Below are 19,139 nucleotides of genomic sequence, written 5' to 3'. Positions count from 1 at the left end.
GGGGCTAGGGTCAGTCTGTTATATCTGGAGTACTTCTCCTGTCTTATTCGGTGTAAATAATATGTGTGAATTTAAGTATGCTCTCTCTCATTCTTTCTTTCTTTCTTTCTTTCTTTCTTTCTTTCTTTCTTTCTTTCTTTCTTTCTCTCGGAGGACCTGAGCCCTAGGACCATGCCTGACATGATGACTCCTTGCTGTCCCCAGTCTACCTGGCCGTGCTGCTGCTCCAGTTTCAACTGTCCTGCCTGCGGCTATGGAACCCTGACCTGTTCACCGGACGTTCTACCTGTCTCAGACCTGCTGTTTTCAACTCTCTAGAGACAGCAGGAGCGGTAGAGACACTCTGAATGATCGGTTATGAAAAGCCAACTGACATTTACTCCTGAGGTGCTGACCTGGTTCCTCTCTAGGTTTCTTCCTAGGTTTTGGCCTTTCTAGGGAGGTATTCCTAGCCACCGTGCTTCTACATCTGCATTGTTTACTGTTTGGGGTTTTAGGCTGGGTTTCTGTACAGCACTTTGAGATATCAGCTGATGTAAGAAGGGCTTTATAAATGCATTGATTTGGATTTGATTTTAATAAAGTAGAGCACTATATAGGGAATAGGGTCTAAAGTAGAGCACTATATAGGGAATAGGGTCTAAAGTAGAGCACTATATAGGGAATAGGGTGCCATTTGGGATGCATCCTAGGTCAAGTGCTCAGAACTGTCCTATTCCCTCTCCCAGGACCCTATCACCCCCTTTTATAGGACCAGATGGTAGCCCTAATGCATTTGGCTGATTTGGGATCAGTTTTTGTCAGTGCCTCCATTGATTCATGTTAGGTTGGTTTTGCTGTTGCTGGTGCAGGGTCAGTACTGACAAGCTCCAGCTCGAGACTGACAAGCTCCAGCTCGAGACTGACAAGCTCCTGTGTGTGTGTGTGTGTGTGTGTGTGTGTGTGTGCGTGCGGGCGTGCGTGGCCTTCAGTAGATATGTGCCATAAGGAGATTAGGGTGATAAATCATAACTCCATCCCTCGTGAACAGAGACACTAGCAGAGATCCACTTATCTGTCATCATGCTCCTGGATAATCTCCCCACTGCACACACACACAGACACACAGACACACGCACACACGCACACACACACACACACGCACACACACACACACGCACGCACACACACACACCCCTACATTGTAGGATTTTAGTTCAATCATACCCTCTTAGGAGTTGCATTCATGTTGTGTGTAGTGTCTAGTAACTACGGTAAATGCTAGACGTGGAAGCCAGAGTGGGGGGTAGTTCTGAGTAGCCAGACGTGGAAGCCAGAGTGGGGGGTAGTACTGAGTAGCTAGATGTGGAAGCCAGAGTTGGGGGTAGTTCTGCGTAGCTAGACGTGGAAGCCAGAGTGGGGGGTAGTTCTGAGTAGCTAGATGTGGAAGCCAGAGTGGGGGGTAGTTCTGAGTAGCTAGACGTGGAAGCCAGAGTGGGGGGTAGTTCTGAGTAGCTAGACGTGGAAGCCAGAGTGGGGGGTAGTTCTGAGTAGCTAGACGTGGAAGCCAGAGTGGGGGGTAGTTCTGAGTAGCTAGACGTGGAAGCCAGAGTGGGGGGTAGTTCTGAGTAGCCAGACGTGGAAGCCAGAGTGGGGGGTAGTTCTGCGTAGCCAGACGTGGAAGCCAGAGTGGGGGGTAGTTCTGCGTAGCCAGACGTGGAAGCCAGAGTGGGGGGTAGTTCTGAGTAGCCAGACGTGGAAGCCAGAGTGGGGGGTAGTTCTGAGTAGCTAGACATGGAAGCCAGAGTGGGGGGTAGTTCTGAGTAGCCAGACGTGGAAGCCAGAGTGGGGGGTAGTTCTGCGTAGCCAGACGTGGAAGCCAGAGTGGGGGGTAGTTCTGAGTAGCTAGACGTGGAAGCCAGAGTGGGGGGTAGTTCTGCGTAGCCAGACGTGGAAGCCAGAGTGGGGGGTAGTTCTGAGTAGCTAGACGTGGAAGCCAGAGTGGGGGGTAGTTCTGCGTAGCCAGACGTGGAAGCCAGAGTGGGGGGTAGTTCTGAGTAGCTAGACGTGGAAGCCAGAGTGGGGGGTAGTTCTGAGTAGCTAGACGTGGAAGCCAGAGTGGGGGGTAGTTCTGAGTAGCTAGACGTGGAAGCCAGAGTGGGGGGTAGTTCTGAGTAGCTAGACATGGAAGCCAGAGTGGTGGGTAGTTCTGAGTAGCTAGACGTGGAAGCCAGAGTGGTGGGTAGTTCTGAGTAGCTAGACATGGAAGCCAGAGTGGTGGGTAGTTCTGAGTAGCTAGACGTGGAAGCCAGAGTGGGGGGTAGTACTGAGTAGCTAGACGTGGCAGACAGGCAGCTGTAACAACCTCCCTTTCTGAACAGGGTTTTACACTAGAACACAACACTGTCTGCTTTTCCATATGTGCTGGAGTGTTACTGTATTTAATGCACCCCCGCTGCCAGGGAGCTCTGAAGGAGAGGCCAGACTCCAGGGCCAGTCACAGGGCTGAGAGGCCAGACTCCAGGGCCAGTCACAGAGCTGAGAGGCCAGACTCCAGGGCCAGTCACAGGGCTACAGAGCTGACAGGCCAGACTCCAGGGCCAGTCACAGGGCTGAGAGGCCAGACTCCAGGGCCAGTCACAGAGCTGAGAGGCCAGACTCCAGGGCCAGTCACAGGGCTACAGAGCTGACAGGCCAGACTCCAGGGCCAGTCACAGAGCTGAGAGGCCAGACTCCAGGGCCAGTCACAGAGCTGAGAGGCCAGACTCCAGGGCCAGTCACAGGGCTGAGAGGCCAGACTCCAGGGCCAGTCACAGGGCTGAGAGGCCAGACTCCAGGGCCAGTCACAGGGCTGAGAGGCCAGACTCCAGGGCCAGTCACAGGGCTGAGAGGCCAGACTCCAGGGCCAGTCACAGGGCTGAGAGGCCAGACTCCAGGGCCAGTCACAGGGCTGAGAGGCCAGACTCCAGGGCCAGTCACAGGGCTGAGAGGCCAGACTCCAGGGCCAGTCACAGGGCTGAGAGGCCAGACTCCAGGGCCAGTCACAGAGCTGAGAGGCCAGACTCCAGGGCCAGTCACAGGGCTACAGAGCTGACAGGCCAGACTCCAGGGCCAGTCACAGAGCTGAGAGGCCAGACTCCAGGGCCAGTCACAGAGCTGAGAGGCCAGACTCCAGGGCCAGTCACAGGGCTGAGAGGCCAGACTCCAGGGCCAGTCACAGGGCTGAGAGGCCAGACTCCAGGGCCAGTCACAGGGCTGAGAGGCCAGACTCCAGGGCCAGTCACAGGGCTGAGAGGCCAGACTCCAGGGCCAGTCACAGGGCTGAGAGGCCAGACTCCAGGGCCAGTCACAGGGCTGAGAGGCCAGACTCCAGGGCCAGTCACAGGGCTGAGAGGCCAGACTCCAGGGCCAGTCACAGGGCTGAGAGGCCAGACTCCAGGGCCAGTCACAGGGCTGACAGGCCAGACTCCAGGGCCAGTCACAGAGCTGAGAGGCCAGACTCCAGGGCCAGTCACAGAGCTGAGAGGCCAGACTCCAGGGCCAGTCACAGAGCTGAGAGGCCAGACTCCAGGGCCAGTCACAGAGCTACAGGACTCTTCTCAAAGCACAGGATGTATGTATCCCAAATGGCATCCTATTCCCTACATAGTGCACTACTTTAGACAAAAGGTCCTGGTCAAAAGTAGTGAACTATACAGGGCAGGGTTAGTCAACACTTACCCTACGAGGTCCTACTGGAATTTCTGTTCTACCTGATAATTTATTTCACCCACTTGGTATCCCAGGTCTAAATCAGTCCCTGATTATAGGGGAACAATGACAAAAATGCAGTGGAACTGGCTCGGAGGTCCAGAGTTGAGTTTGAGGGCTATAGGGAATAGGGTGCCATTTGGGACACAGACAGAGCCCAAGGCTCCTCTTCTCAAAGCACCACAGGCTTGGCACCAACCGCCCGCCTGCCTGACCCGGCCACGAGCCACCTGGTGTTGCCCTGACCTCAGGCTCCCTATGGGGGTGGCTGCTTGACTGCCCTAGCTGAGGTCTGGGAGTGCCCAAATGGCACCCTATTCCTTTATGGGCCCTGGTCAAAGTAGTGCACTATGTAGGGTGTAATTTGGGATGTATCATGGAACTGTTCCCTGGGTGAGACTGTGCCACACTGGAGCATGTAGAGGGAGTCTCTCCTCCCTACCCTCCCTCTTCTCCCTCTCCTCCCTCCCTTCCCTCTCTCTTTTCCCTCCCTCCCTTCCCTCTCCTCCCTCCCTTTCCTCTTCTCCCTCCCTTCCCTCTTCTCCCTTCCCTCTCCTCTTCTCCCACTCCTCCCTTCCCTCTCCTCTCCTCCCTCCCCTCTTCTCCCACTCCTCTCTTCCCTCTCCTCCCTTCCCACTCCTCCCTCCCTTCTCTCTTCTCCCTCCCTTCTCTCTTCTCCCTCTCCTCCCTCCCTTCCCTCTCCTCCCTCTTCTCCCTCCCTCCCTTCCCTCTCCTCTTCTCCCACTCCTCCCTTCCCTCTCCTCTCCTCCCTCCCCTCTTCTCCCACTCCTCTCTTCCCTCTCCTCCCTTCCCACTCCTCCCTCCCTTCTCTCTTCTCCCTCCCTTCTCTCTTCTCCCTCTCCTCCCTCCCTTCCCTCTTCTCCCTCTTCTCCCTCCCTCTTCTCCCTCCCTTCCCTCTCCTCCCACTCCTCCCTCTTCTCCCTCCCTTCCCTCTCCTCCCCTCTTCTCCCACTCCTCCCTTCTCTCTTCTCTCTCTTCTCCCTCTCCTCCCTCCCTTCTCCCTCCCTTCCCTCTCCTCCCTCCCTTCTCTCTTCTCCCTCTCCTCCCTCCCTTCCCTCTTCTCCCTCCCTTCCCTCTTCTGGACAGGAAGACTGGACTGGGAGACTGGACTGGGAGACTGGACAGGGAGACTGGACAGGGAGACTGGACAGGGAGACTGGACAGGGAGACTGGACAGGGAGACTGGACTGGGAGACTGGACTGGGAGACTGGACTGGGAGACTGGACAGGGAGACTGGACAGGGAGACTGGACAGGGAGACTGGACTGGGAGACTGGACAGGGAGACTGGACTGGGGAATATTATTGAGAGCGACGATGATCCAGTTATGTTTCAGTCACTTGTTCTTTGTTAATTTGTCAGCCTCCAACTGTGGATAGTCGGATACGGGTTTGAGCTTTTATTCTGGACAGACTTCCCTCTCTGTCCTGGTAGATTTCCAGAGAGAACAGAGGTGGGGGGAAAACGGAGTTAGACAAGCCTCTGGCTCAGTTTCCACAATGCTGCGCCTCCCGAAGAGAAGATCTGTAGCACGCGAGGCAGCCGGGAAAACCTGGACCAGATCCAGCCCCAGATCCACCAGTCACAGTCCACTGCCAGGATTTATACATTACAACCCCCAGCTAGTGTGCGGCTGGTGGACTGTAATATTCTTATTCCATGTCTGTGTGAATATTTAGAAAATCACCCGTTTACCCAGTCTGCATGGTGAGCTTCCACTCCAGGCGATTTCATCAACCTCTAGTTGTCATTCCTGAGAAGTGATAGTGAAGAGGAAGATCAAACCGTTGACTTTACCCCGAGGCCAGGAATGAAGGGCTGAGATATTATACCCCGAGGCCAGGAATCAGGGAATGATATATTATACCCCGAGGCTAGTAATCAGGGAATGAGATATTACACCCCGAGGCCAGGAATCAGGGAATGAGATATTACACCCTGAGGCCAGTAATCAAGGGCTGAGATTTTATACCCCGATGCCAGGAATCAGGGAATGAGATATTATACCCCGAGGCCAGGAATCAGGGAATGAGATATTATACCCCGAGGCCAGGAATCAGGGAATGAGATATTATACCCCGAGGCCAGGAATCAAGGGCTGAGATATTTACCCCGAGGCCAGGAATCAGGGAATGAGATATTATACCCCGAGGCCAGTAATCAAGGGCTGAGATATTACACCCCGAGGCCAGTAATCAGGGAATGAGATATTATACCCCGAGGCCAGTAATCAGGGAATGAGATATTATACCCCGAGGCTAGTAATCAGGGAATGAGATATTACACCCCGAGGCCAGGAATCAGGGAATGAGATATTACACCCTGAGGCCAGTAATCAAGGGCTGAGATATTATACCCCGAGGCCAGGAATCAGGGAATGAGATATTATACCCCGAGGCCAGGAATCAAGGGCTGAGATATTTACCCCGAGGCCAGGAATCAGGGAATGAGATATTATACCCCGAGGCCAGTAATCAAGGGCTGAGATATTATACCCCGAGGTCAGGAATCAAGGGCTGAGATATTATACCCTGAGGCCAGGAATCAAGGGCTGAGATATTATACCCCGAGGCCAGGAATCAGGGAATGAGATATTATACCCCGAGGCCAGGAATCAGGGAATGAGATATTATACCCCGAGGCCAGGAATCAAGGGCTGAGATTTTATACCCCGAGGCCAGGAATCAAGGGCTGAGATTTTATACCCCGAGGCCAGGAATCAAGGGCTGAGATATTATACCCCGAGGCCAGGAATCAAGGGCAGAGATATTTACCCCGAGGCCAGGAATCAAGGGCAGAGATATTTACCCCGAGGCCAGGAATCAAGGGCAGAGATATTATACCCCGCGGCCAGGAATCAAGGGCAGAGATATTTACCCCGAGGCCAGGAATCAAGGGCAGAGATATTATACCCCGAGGCCAGTAATCAAGGGCAGAGATATTATACCCCGAGGCCAGTAACCAAGGGCTGAGATATTATGCCCCGAGGCCAGGAATCAAGGGCTGAGATATTTACCCGAGGCTAGTAATCAAGGGCTGAGATATTTACCCCGAGGCTAGTAATCAAGGGCAGAGATATTATACCCCGAGGCCAGTAATCAAGGGCAGAGATATTATACCCCGAGGTCAGGAATCAAGGGCAGAGATATTTACCCCGAGGCCAGGAATCAAGGACAGAGATATTATACCCCGAGGCCAGTAATCAAGGGCAGAGATATTATACCCCGAGGCCAGGAATCAAGGGCTGAGATGTTATACCCCAAGGCCAGTAACCAAGGGCTGAGATATTATGCCCCGAGGCCAGGAATCAAGGGCTGAGATCTTTACCCGAGGCTAGTAATCAAGGGCTGAGATATTTACCCCGAGGCTAGTAATCAAGGGCTGAGATATTTACCCCAAGGCTAGTAATCAAGGGCTGAGATATACCTCTGAAGTCAACTATTTACACATGAAACCCTGACGCAAACCAGCTCTGACAAGATACCATAACGAACGTTGACCGTGCTCAGTAGATCCCCTGCTGGGTGTTGACGAACGCTGGTGATTCCTGAATAGTCAGGAAACGACGTCGGGGGGTTCTGTGGTCAGAGGAGATAGGATCGCCACCCACTGCTTTAAACTGTTTACACCGGAACCACTGACTGTGTATTGACAACTGTCCACAGGTTTCTAATTTCTCTCCAATCATTCTCAACCTCATCATCCTGGTCTTCTCAGTGTTGCTGTGGAGTGAGCAGAGAGACTTGAGAACATATTGATCCCAATTTATTTTTCTCACCATGGATCATAGACAATGCAAAACCACTTAAAATATATTGATTGTGGCTTTGGAGCTCATCCATGAGTCCCTCATTTACAGCTAGGGACGGACTGGGATCAGAAGTTCGGCCTGGGCATTTCAAACACACAGGCACAAACACTTTCCTCAAAGTCCCCACACTGGTAAACGTTTCCCCTTGAGGCCCACAATATTAACTAAATATATTATCATTTAGACAGGCCCATGGGCTGAAGACAGAACCAGCCCATCCGGCATTTTCCCAAAATACCCTATAGCCAGTCTGTTTCAGTTTACAGCCTTCTACTGTCCCATAGCCAGTCTGTTTACAGCCTTCTACTGTCCTATAGCCAGTCAGTTTACAGCCTTCTACTGTCCAATAGCCAGTCAGTTTACAGCCTTCTACTGTCCAATAGCCAGTCTGTTTACAGCCTTCTACTGTCCAATAGCCAGTCAGTTTACAGCCTTCTACTGTCCAATAGCCAGTCTGTTTACAGCCTTCTACTGTCCTATAGCCAGTCAGTTTACAGCCTTCTACTGTCCAATAGCCAGTCTGTTTACAGCCTTCTACTGTCCAATAGCCAGTCTGTTTATAGCCTTCTACTGTCCCATAGCCAGACTGTTTACAGCCTTCTACTGTCCCATAGCCAGTCTGTTTACAGCCTTCTACTGTCCAATAGCCAGTCAGTTTACAGCCTTCTACTGTCCCATAGCCAGTCTGTTTCAGTTTACAGCCTTCTACTGTCCCATCGCCAGTCTGTTTACAGCCTTCTACTGTCCAATAGCCAGACTGTTTACAGCCTTCTACTGTCCCATAGCCAGACTGTTTACAGCCTTCTACTGTCCAATAGCCAGTCAGTTTCAGTTTACAGCCTTCTACTGTCCAATAGCCAGTCTGTTTACAGCCTTCTACTGTCCAATAGCCAGTCTGTTTACAGCCTTCTACTGTCCAATAGCCAGTCTGTTTACAGCCTTCTACTGTCCAACAGCCAGTCTGTTTACAGCCTTCTACTGTCCAATAGCCAGTCTGTTTCAGTTTACAGCCTTCTACTGTCCAATAGCCAGTCAGTTTACAGCCTTCTACTGTCCCATAGCCAGTCTGTTTACAGCCTTCTACTGTCCCATAGCCAGACTGTTTACAGCCTTCTACTGTCCCATAGCCAGTCTGTTTACAGCCTTCTACTGTCCCATAGCCAGACTGTTTACAGCCTTCTACTGTCCAATAGCCAGTCTGTTTAATTTTACAGCCTTCTACTGTCCAACAGCCAGTCTGTTTACAGCCTTCTACTGTCCAACAGCCAGTCTGTTTACAGCCTTCTACTGTCCAACAGCCAGTCTGTTTACAGCCTTCTACTGTCCAATAGCCAGTCTGTTTACAGCCTTCTACTGTCCCATCGCCAGTCTGTTTACAGCCTTCTACTGTCCAATAGCCAGTCTGTTTACAGCCTTCTACTGTCCAATAGCCAGTCTGTTTCAGTTTACAGCCTTCTACTGTCCCATCGCCAGTCTGTTTACAGCTTTCTACTGTCCAATAGCCAGTCAGTTTACAGCCTTCTACTGTCCAATAGCCAGTCTGTTTACAGCCTTCTACTGTCCAATAGCCAGTCTGTTTACAGCCTTCTACTGTCCAATAGCCAGTCTGTTTACAGCCTTCTACTGTCCAATAGCCAGTCTGTTTACAGCCTTCTACTGTCCAACAGCCAGTCTGTTTACAGCCTTCTACTGTCCAATAGCCAGTCTGTTTAATTTTACAGCCTTCTACTGTCCAACAGCCAGTCTGTTTACAGCCTTCTACTGTCCAACAGCCAGTCTGTTTACAGCCTTCTACTGTCCAACAGCCAGTCTGTTTACAGCCTTCTACTGTCCAATAGCCAGTCTGTTTACAGCCTTCTACTGTCCCATCGCCAGTCTGTTTACAGCCTTCTACTGTCCAATAGCCAGTCTGTTTATAGCATTCTACTGTCCAACAGCCAGTCAGTTTACAGCCTTCTACTGTCCAATAGCCAGTCTGTTTACAGCCTTCTACTGTCCCATAGCCAGACTGTTTACAGCCTTCTACTGTCCAATAGCCAGTCTGTTTAATTTTACAGCCTTCTACTGTCCAACAGCCAGTCTGTTTACAGCCTTCTACTGTCCAACAGCCAGTCTGTTTACAGCCTTCTACTGTCCAACAGCCAGTCTGTTTACAGCCTTCTACTGTCCAATAGCCAGTCTGTTTACAGCCTTCTACTGTCCCATCGCCAGTCTGTTTACAGCCTTCTACTGTCCAATAGCCAGTCTGTTTACAGCCTTCTACTGTCCAATAGCCAGTCTGTTTACAGCCTTCTACTGTCCAATAGCCAGTCTGTTTCAGTTTACAGCCTTCTACTGTCCCATCGCCAGTCTGTTTACAGCCTTCTACTGTCCAATAGCCAGTCGTTTTCAGTTTACAGCCTTCTACTGTCCAATAGCCAGTCAGTTTACAGCCTTCTACTGTCCAATAGCCAGTCTGTTTACAGCCTTCTACTGTCCAATAGCCAGTCTGTTTACAGCCTTCTACTGTCCAATAGCCAGTCTGTTTACAGCCTTCTACTGTCCCATAGCCAGACTGTTTACAGCCTTCTACTGTCCAATAGCCAGTCTGTTTAATTTTACAGCCTTCTACTGTCCAATAGCCAGTCTGTTTACAGCCTTCTACTGTCCAACAGTCAGTCTGTTTACAGCCTTCTACTGTCCAATAGCCAGTCTGTTTACAGCCTTCTACTGTCCAATAGCCAGACTGTTTACAGCCTTCTACTGTCCCATAGCCAGTCTGTTTCAGTTTACAGCCTTCTACTGTCTCATCGCCAGTCTGTTTACAGCCTTCTACTGTCCAATAGCCAGACTGTTTACAGCCTTCTACTGTCCAATAGCCAGTCTGTTTAATTTTACAGCCTTCTACTGTCCCATCGCCAGTCTGTTTACAGCCTTCTACTGTCCAATAGCCAGTCTGTTTACAGCCTTCTACTGTCCAATAGCCAGTCAGTTTACAGCCTTCTACTGTCCAATGGCCAGTCTGTTTACAGCCTTCTACTGTCCAACAGCCAGTCAGTTTACAGCCTTCTACTGTCCAATAGCCAGTCTGTTTAATTTTACAGCCTTCTACTGTCCAATAGCCAGTCAGTTTACAGCCTTCTACTGTCCAATAGCCAGTCTGTTTACAGCCTTCTACTGTCCAATAGCCAGTCTGTTTACAGCCTTCTACTGTCCAATAGCCAGTCTGTTTACAGCCTTCTACTGTCCAATAGCCAGTCAGTTTACAGCCTTCTACTGTCCAATAGCCAGTCAGTTTACAGCCTTCTACTGTCCAATAGCCAGTCTGTTTACAGCCTTCTACTGTCCAATAGCCAGTCTGTTTATAGCATTCTACTGTCCAACAGCCAGTCAGTTTACAGCCTTCTACTGTCCAATAGCCAGTCTGTTTACAGCCTTCTACTGTCCAATAGCCAGTCTGTTTACAGCCTTCTACTGTCCAATAGCCAGTCTGTTTACAGCCTTCTACTGTCCAATAGCCAGTCTGTTTAATTTTACAGCCTTCTACTGTCCAATAGCCAGTCTGTTTAATTTTACAGCCTTCTACTGTCCAATAGCCAGTCTGTTTACAGCCTTCTACTGTCCAATAGCCAGTCAGTTTACAGCCTTCTACTGTCCAATAGCCAGTCAGTTTACAGCCTTCTACTGTCCAATAGCCAGTCTGTTTACAGCCTTCTACTGTCCAATAGCCAGTCTGTTTATAGCATTCTACTGTCCAACAGCCAGTCAGTTTACAGCCTTCTACTGTCCAATAGCCAGTCTGTTTACAGCCTTCTACTGTCCAATAGCCAGTCTGTTTACAGCCTTCTACTGTCCAATAGCCAGTCTGTTTACAGCCTTCTACTGTCCAATAGCCAGTCTGTTTAATTTTACAGCCTTCTACTGTCCAATAGCCAGTCTGTTTAATTTTACAGCCTTCTACTGTCCAACAGCCAGTCTGTTTACAGCCTTCTACTGTCCAATAGCCAGTCTGTTTAATTTTACAGCCTTCTACTGTCCAATAGCCAGTCTGTTTACAGCCTTCTACTGTCCAATAGCCAGTCTGTTTACAGCCTTCTACTGTCCAATAGCCAGTCAGTTTACAGCCTTCTACTGTCCCATAGCCAGTCTGTTTAATTTTACAGCCTAGCCTTCTTCTGGAACAACCAACCAACCAAACACGTTTACTGTCCCGGTGTGACTAAGGGTTCGCCTGATATGGAACACTATTCCTCATATAGTGCATAACTTTTGATCAGAGGCTCGTCCAAAGCAGTGCACTATGCAGAGAATAGGGTGCCATTTTGTCCTCTATATAGAGCTGTAACAATGACCATATCGCGGCTGTTGTCACACAAAGTAATCAATGGAAATATTGAGAGGCCAGATCATTACTCACAAGACTAAATGATTCTATTGACAGTTTAAGAATGTTAAAACACAAGAAGCGGGAAGGCTTGCATGGTGTTCACCAAGGTAGGCGTTTCATTTTGTTTAGGAATCTTCAAAGCAACACATTTGCATTCTTGTTGGGGTTGATATCGAGATAAACAACTGACATAAAAACGCCACCTGTATCTAATATAGATTTATTTTAGGAATTATTTTTGTTATGTTACTAATTTACTAATTTAATTTAAGTTACCGTAATTAAAAAATGGGTGAAATCTATTTTTCCCCCTCACCCATCTACACACAAGAGAGGGAAAAGAGGGAACAGAGAGTGAGAGAAAGAGAAGCCCCTGTTGTAGACTGACCGTAGCCAGGGAGCCTGTCTGTCTGGGGAGCTAACAGTGTCTCTCTATATGTACCAAGCATAGAATTAGGAATTAGAATGCTAGAATGGTAAAGAACTTTCTTATGGTGGGATAAAGGTCGGCCATTTTGGTCAGGGGAGTTGGTCAACTATGGTTTGTCAGTGCTGTGATAAGATATTGTAAAATAATGAATATGTACAGTTGAAGTCGGAAGTTTACATGCACTTAGGTTGGAGTCATTAAAACTAGTTTACATACACTTAGGTTGGAGTCATTAAAACTAGTTTACATGCACTTAGGTTGGAGTCATTAAAACTAGTTTACATTCACTTAGGTTGGAGTCATTAAAACTAGTTTACATGCACTTAGGTTGGAGTCATTAAAACTAGTTTACATGCACTTAGGTTGGAGTCATTAAAACTAGTTTACATGCACTTAGGTTGGAGTCATTAAAACTAGTTTACATACACTTAGGTTGGAGTCATTAAAACTAGTTTACATGCACTTAGGTTGGAGTCATTAAAACTAGTTTACATACACTTAGGTTGGAGTCATTAAAACTAGTTTACATACACTTAGGTTGGAGTCATTAAAACTAGTTTACATGCACTTAGGTTGGAGTCATTAAAACTAGTTTACATACACTTAGATTGGAGTCATTAAAACTAGTTTACATACACTTAGGTTGGAGTTATTAAAACTAGTTTACATACACTTAGGTTGGAGTCATTAAAACTAGTTTACATACACTTAGGTTGGAGTCATTAAAACTAGTTTACATACACTTAGGTTGGAGTCATTAAAACTAGTTTACATACACTTAGGTTGGAGTCATTAAAACTAGTTTTTCAACCACTCCACAAATTTCTTGTATACAAACTATTGTTTTGGCAAGTCGGTTAGGACATCTACTTTGTGCGTGATACAAGTAATTTTTCCAACAATTGTTTACAGACAGATTATTTCACTTATAATTCACTGTATCACAATTCCAGGGGTTAGAAGTTTACATACACTAAGTTGACTGTGCCTTTAAACAGCTTGGAAAATTCCATACAATTCTGTCATGGCTTTAGAAGCTTCTGATAGGCTAAGTGACATCATTTGAGTCAATTGGAGGTGTACCTGTGGATGTATTTCAAGGCCTACCTTCAAACTCAGTGCCAGTTGCTTGACATCATGGGAAAATCAAAAGAAATCAGCCAAGACCTCAGAAAAACATTTGTAGACCTCCACAAGTCTGGTTCATCCTTGGGAGCAATTTCCAAGCACCTGAAGGTACCAAGTTAATCTGTACAAACAATAGTACGCAAGTATAAACACCATGGGACCACGCAGCCGTCATACTGCTCAGGAAGGAGACGCGTTCTGTCTCCCAGAGACTAACATACTTTGGTGTGAAAAGTGCAAATCAATCCCAGAACAACAGCAAATGACCTTGTGAAGATGCTGGATGAAGCAGGTACAAAGAGTATTTATATCCACAGTAAAACGAGGTCTATATCGACATAACCTGAAAGGCCACTCAACCATGAAGAAGCCACTGCTCCAAAACCGCCATAAAAAAAGCCAGACCACAGTTTGCAACTGCACATTGGGACAAAGATCGTACTTTTTGGAGAAATGTCCCCTGGTCTGATGAAACAAAAATCAAACTGTTTGGCCATAATGACCATCGTTATGTTTGGAGGAAACAAATAAACAACAAAGTCAAGGTATTGGAGTGGCCATCACAAAGCCCTGACCTCAGTCCTATAGAAAATGTGTGGGCAGAACTGAAGAAAAGCATGTGCGAGCAAGGAAGCCTACAAACCTGACTCAGTTACACCAGTTCTGTCAGGAGGAATGGGCCAAAATTCACCCAACTTATTGTGGGAAGCTTGTGGAAGGCTACCCGAAACATTTGACCCAAGTTAAACAATTTAAAGGCAATGCTACCAAATACTAATTGAGTGTAAACTTCTGCCCCACTGGGAATGTGATGAAAGAACTAAAAGCTGAAATAAATCACTCTACTATTATTCTGACATTTCACATTCTTAAAATAAAGTGGTGATCCTAACTGACCTAAAACAGGGAATTTTTACTAGGATTAAATGTCAGGAATTGTGAAAAACTGAGTTTAAATGTATTTAGGTAAACTGTATGTTTGTTAGCTAGCCAAGACAGTTTTAGAGGGGGGTTAACTGCCTGTTCAGGGGCAGAACAACAGGGGATTTGAACTTGCAACCTTTCGGTTACTAGTCCAATGCTCTAACCACTAGGCTACCCTGCCGCCCCTAAATACTGATATTGTATCATATAATAGCAATCACAGCTTTCCAAGAAAATAGAAAATGATACATTTATGGTTTGTTTACAGTGCCTTCAGAAAGTATTCATACCCCTTGACTTATTCTACATTTGTGACCCGTGTCACTAATTCACAGGAGAGGCATTTGCGGCAGGGTAGCCTAGTGGTTAGAGCGTTGGACTAGTAACCGGAAGGTTGCAAGTTCAAACCCCCGAGCTGTCGTTCTGCCCCTGAACAGGCAGTTAACCCACTGTTCCTAGGCCGTCATTTGAAAATAAGAATTTGTTCTTAACTGACTTGCCTAGTTAAATAAAAATATTTAAAAAATGCATTTTGGGGCAGAAACGCCTTCTGGAACATATGTACTCTCATGTGCCTTAATAATAAAAACTTGTATGCAACCTGTAAAAACAAATACATTTGTTAAAATGATGAGCCTAGTTGGTTTAGCCACAGAAAAAGACAGGAACAACACCCCCCCCCCCCCCGCCCCCGCTAGCTGGTCTCCAGACCACATTTGCCAATCTCCCCATCACCCCAGGGCTGACATTTGGCCCAGGGGTTAATGACATTCTGGAGCAGACTGATAAGGTTCGTAGGGACCGGGAGACGGTTCATGCCGTCTCCTCAGGCCCCAGGTCCCCACCCACCTGCACCCGAACGATGGTGGGGTCCCTCTCCTGCCCCATCATCTCGTGCTGAGGGACGACAGCGGGGAGGGGCACAGTGTGTGGTGGAGCAACAACCTGTCAACCGTCACCGCCATAGGGACATGCCTAGGGGACCCAGGCGGTCGGGCGCCAGGAGGAGGACTACAGGAGGGTGTAATGAACACCATGCAGAACGCAAGGGCGGCGGCTACAACCTCGGCATACCAGTTGCACTGGTGGTTGTTCTGCTCTTGGTGCACTGGTATTGATGTTGTGCCCGAGTCATTCAGGGTGCAGTATGTCCTCCAATACCTACAGTCTCGCTTGGATGAGGGCTCGACAGTCTCGCTTGGATGAGGGCTCGACAGTCTCGCTTGGATGAGGGCTCGACAGTCTCGCTTGGATGAGGGCTCGACAGTCTCGCTTGGATGAGGGATCGACAGTCTCGCTTGGATGAGGGCTCGACAGTCTCGCTTGGATGAGGGCTCGACAGCCTCTACACTGAGAGGGTATTTGGCCGCTATATCTGCCTGCCATGTGGGGTGGATGGACAGGTCAGTGAGGCGCCATCCCTTGGTCTCCAGGTTTATGAAGGGGGTTCGTCGCCTGCGTCCAGCTAGGACCCGCTCAATGGCGAGCTGGGATTCTGGATGTGGTCTTGGCAGCTTTGGCAAAGCCGCCTTTCGACCCATTGGGAGTCTGCCTCCCTGAAACACCTCTCTATGAAGGTGGCTTTCTTGAAGAGGGTGCGTGAGCTCCATGCGCTTTCAGTAAGTTCTGAGTGCTACCAGATAGACCCCGGGGGGGAGGAGAATCTCTCTCCGCCCCAACCCTTCATTCCTCCCGAAGGTTCTGCCAGACAGGCATGTGAACATCCCTTTTATCCTGTTTGCTTACGATCCCCCGGCAGTGGCGGGGGAGTCTGGGCCTCCCCCTGGCATGCTGTACCCTGTGAGGGCACTGACTGCCTATGTGGAGCGGACACGGTCAGTGAGAACAACAGACCAGCAGCTCTTTGTCTGCTATGGTGAGAGAGTCCTGGGGGCTGGATTATCAAAGCAGAGGCTCTCTCACTGGATCGTGGACACGATTACGACAGCATACCGCCTGGCTGGCAGGCCAATGCTGGGATCTGTGGTGGCACGTTCAACACAAGGTGTGGCTGCGTCCTATCGAGAGGAGTGCCCCTCGCTGACATCTGTGCTGCGGCCCAGCTGGGCTTCCTCTTGCACCTTTGCAAGGTACTATCGGGTATATGTGGCACCTCGCTCTAGCGATTGGTTCAGCTTCAAATCAATGAAATGTATTTATAAAGCCCTTTCTAGGCATCACCATAACAAAGTTAGGTTGAATACTTATTGACTCGAGACATTTCAGCTTTTCATTTTTAATTAATTTGTATTTTTGGGGGGGGGGGAAACATAATTCCACTTTGACATTATGGGGTGTAGGCCAGTGAGCGAAACAACTCGTTGAAATTGAGGCTGTAACAACAAAATGTGGAAAAAGTCAATGTGTGTGAATCCTTTCTGAAGGCCACTGTACATATGTTTTAGAGGCAATTTGTGTAGAACATTTTTAAGTTGACAATAATTATATTACTATTATAAACTGGGTGGTTCGAGCCCTGAATGCTGATTGGCTGGCAGCCGTGATATATCAGAACGTATATCAAGGGTATTACAAAGTAATTATTTTTACTGCTCTAATTACGTTGGTAACCAGTTTCTAATAGAAATACGGCCCCTCGGGGGTTTGTGGTATATAGCCAATGTACCACGGCTAAGGGCTTTATCCAGGCACTCTGCTCTGCGTCGTGCTAAAGAACAGACCTTAGCCGTGGTATATTGCCTATCTGTCAAATCTGGATTATGCCTCTAGGGCCATTCGTTCCAATGAGACTGGTTTGGATTTCTCCCTGACCAATATGGCTGCAATTTTCAACCCATTCTGGAACTTTGAGGGTTTATGACATAGCACTTCTAAGTAATTGAATAGGATCTCTATGGTTCCAAGGATGTATGTAAACACATCATATGATACTGTATGCATTAATGTGTAATGTATGCCCATGTTCTGTGACCAGAGCCTGCCCGTCTGTAACCAGAGCCCGCCCGTCTGTCTGTCTGTGACCAGAGCCCGCCCGTCTGTCTGTCTGTGACCAGAGCCCGCCCGTCTGTCCGTCTGTGACCAGAGCCCACCCGTCTGTCCGTCTGTGACCAGAGCCCGCCCGTCCGTCTGTGACCAGAGCCCGCCCGTCTGTCAGTCTGTGACCAGAGCCCGCCCGTCTGTCAGTCTGTGACCAGAGCCCGCCCGTCTGTCAGTCTGTGACCAGAGCCCGCCCGTCAGTCTGTGACCAGAGCCCGCCCGTCCGTCTGTCTGTGACCAGAGCCCGCCCGTCAGTCTGTGACCAGAGCCCGCCCGTCAGTCTGTGACCAGAGCCCGCCCGTCAGTCTGTGACCAGAGCCCGCCCGTCCGTCTGTCTGTGACCAGAGCCCGCCCGTCCGTCTGTCTGTGACCAGAGCCCGCCCGTCCGTCTGTCTGTGACCAGAGCCCGTCCGTCTGTAGCCTTGGAAGAGGAGGACACATCACTTAAGAAAAACCCTGGCGTCGTCAAGGCGACGCTACAGATGGAGGGACGACATCTCTCCGCAGTTAAGTCCCGTTACCACGACAACACGTTCCAGAGAACTGCCCACGTCGTCGATACAAGAACAGCTACGAGAGTAGAGCCGTTTCAGAATGATTCTGAATGGAACCCAGGAAACACATCACAGACACAATGCTTCATTCTCTTCAAAACTAGACGTTTTGTCTCTACAAAACAGCCACTAACAGACAGCTCAGACAAGTAGACAAGGGGTTACATAGGAGAGAGGGGTGCTAACAGATCTAGGGGGTTAGCTTGTCTTCCTTTTAAACTAATGCACGCAAAGTACTGTAACAGAGATCAGGAAAGGAGGAGAGGAGGGAAGGGAGAGCAGAGAGAGGGAGGGAGGGAGGGAGGGAGTGAGGGAGGGAGCGGAGCGGAGCAGAGGGAGAGGGGGAATAGAGGGAGAGGGAGGGGAGCAGAGGGAGAGGGAGGGAGGGAGGGGAGCAGAGGGAGGGGAGTAGAGGGAGAGGGAGGGAGGGGAGCAGAGGGAGAGGGAGGGAGGGGAGCAGAGGGAGAGGGAGGGAGGGGAGCAGAGGGAGAGGGAGGGGAACAGAGGGAGAGGGAGGGGAACAGAGGGAGAGGGAGGGAGGGGAGCAGAGGGAGAGGGAGGGAGGGGAGCAGAGGGAGAGGGAGGGAGGGGAGCAGAGGGAGAGGGAGGGAGGGGAACAGAGGGAGAGGGAGGGAGGGGAGCAGAGGGAGAGGGAGGGAGGGGAGCAGAGGGAGAGGGAGGGAGGGGAACAGAGGGAGAGGGAGGGGAGCAGAGGGAGGGGAGCAGAGGGAGAGGAACAGAGGGAGAGGGAGGGAGGGGAGCAGAGGGAGAGGGAGGGGAACAGAGGGAGAGGGAGGGGAGCAGAGGGAGAGGGAGGGGAACAGAGGGAGAGGGAGGGAGGGGAGCAGAGGGAGAGGGAGGGAGGGGAGCAGAGGGAGAGGGAGGGGAACAGAGGGAGAGGGAGGGGAGCAGAGGGAGAGGGAGGGAGGGGAGCAGAGGGAGAGGGAGGGAGGGAGGGGAGCAGAGGGAGAGGAACAGAGGGAGAGGGAGGGAGGGGAACAGAGGGAGAGTAAGCCATGCAGCGGTCTTCGATCTGATGGGGAAACACTATACTACTCATCAGATGTGCACGTACAGTGATGTGCACGTACAGTGATGTGCACGTACAGTGATGTGCACGTACAGTGATGTGCACGTACAGTGATGTGCACGTACAGTGATGTGCACGTACAGTGATGT

The 19,139-nt window shown here is 49.7% G+C and overlaps 1 protein-coding gene across 2 annotated transcripts in view; it reads right to left on the bottom strand.

The window, feature by feature from the left end:
- The window catches only part of LOC110508082 (protein-tyrosine sulfotransferase 1), a 79,898-nt gene that overhangs the window by 12,496 nt on the left and 48,263 nt on the right, over nt 1-19,139 (bottom strand). The window lies entirely within an intron of this gene.

Source organism: Oncorhynchus mykiss, chromosome 27 (assembly GCF_057628025.1).
Source record: "Oncorhynchus mykiss isolate SJ-2025 chromosome 27, ASM5762802v1, whole genome shotgun sequence".
Taxonomy (NCBI): Eukaryota; Metazoa; Chordata; class Actinopteri; order Salmoniformes; family Salmonidae; genus Oncorhynchus; species Oncorhynchus mykiss.
The sequence above is the reverse complement of the archived record's forward strand: the minus strand, read 5'-3'. Positions and strand labels throughout refer to the sequence as shown.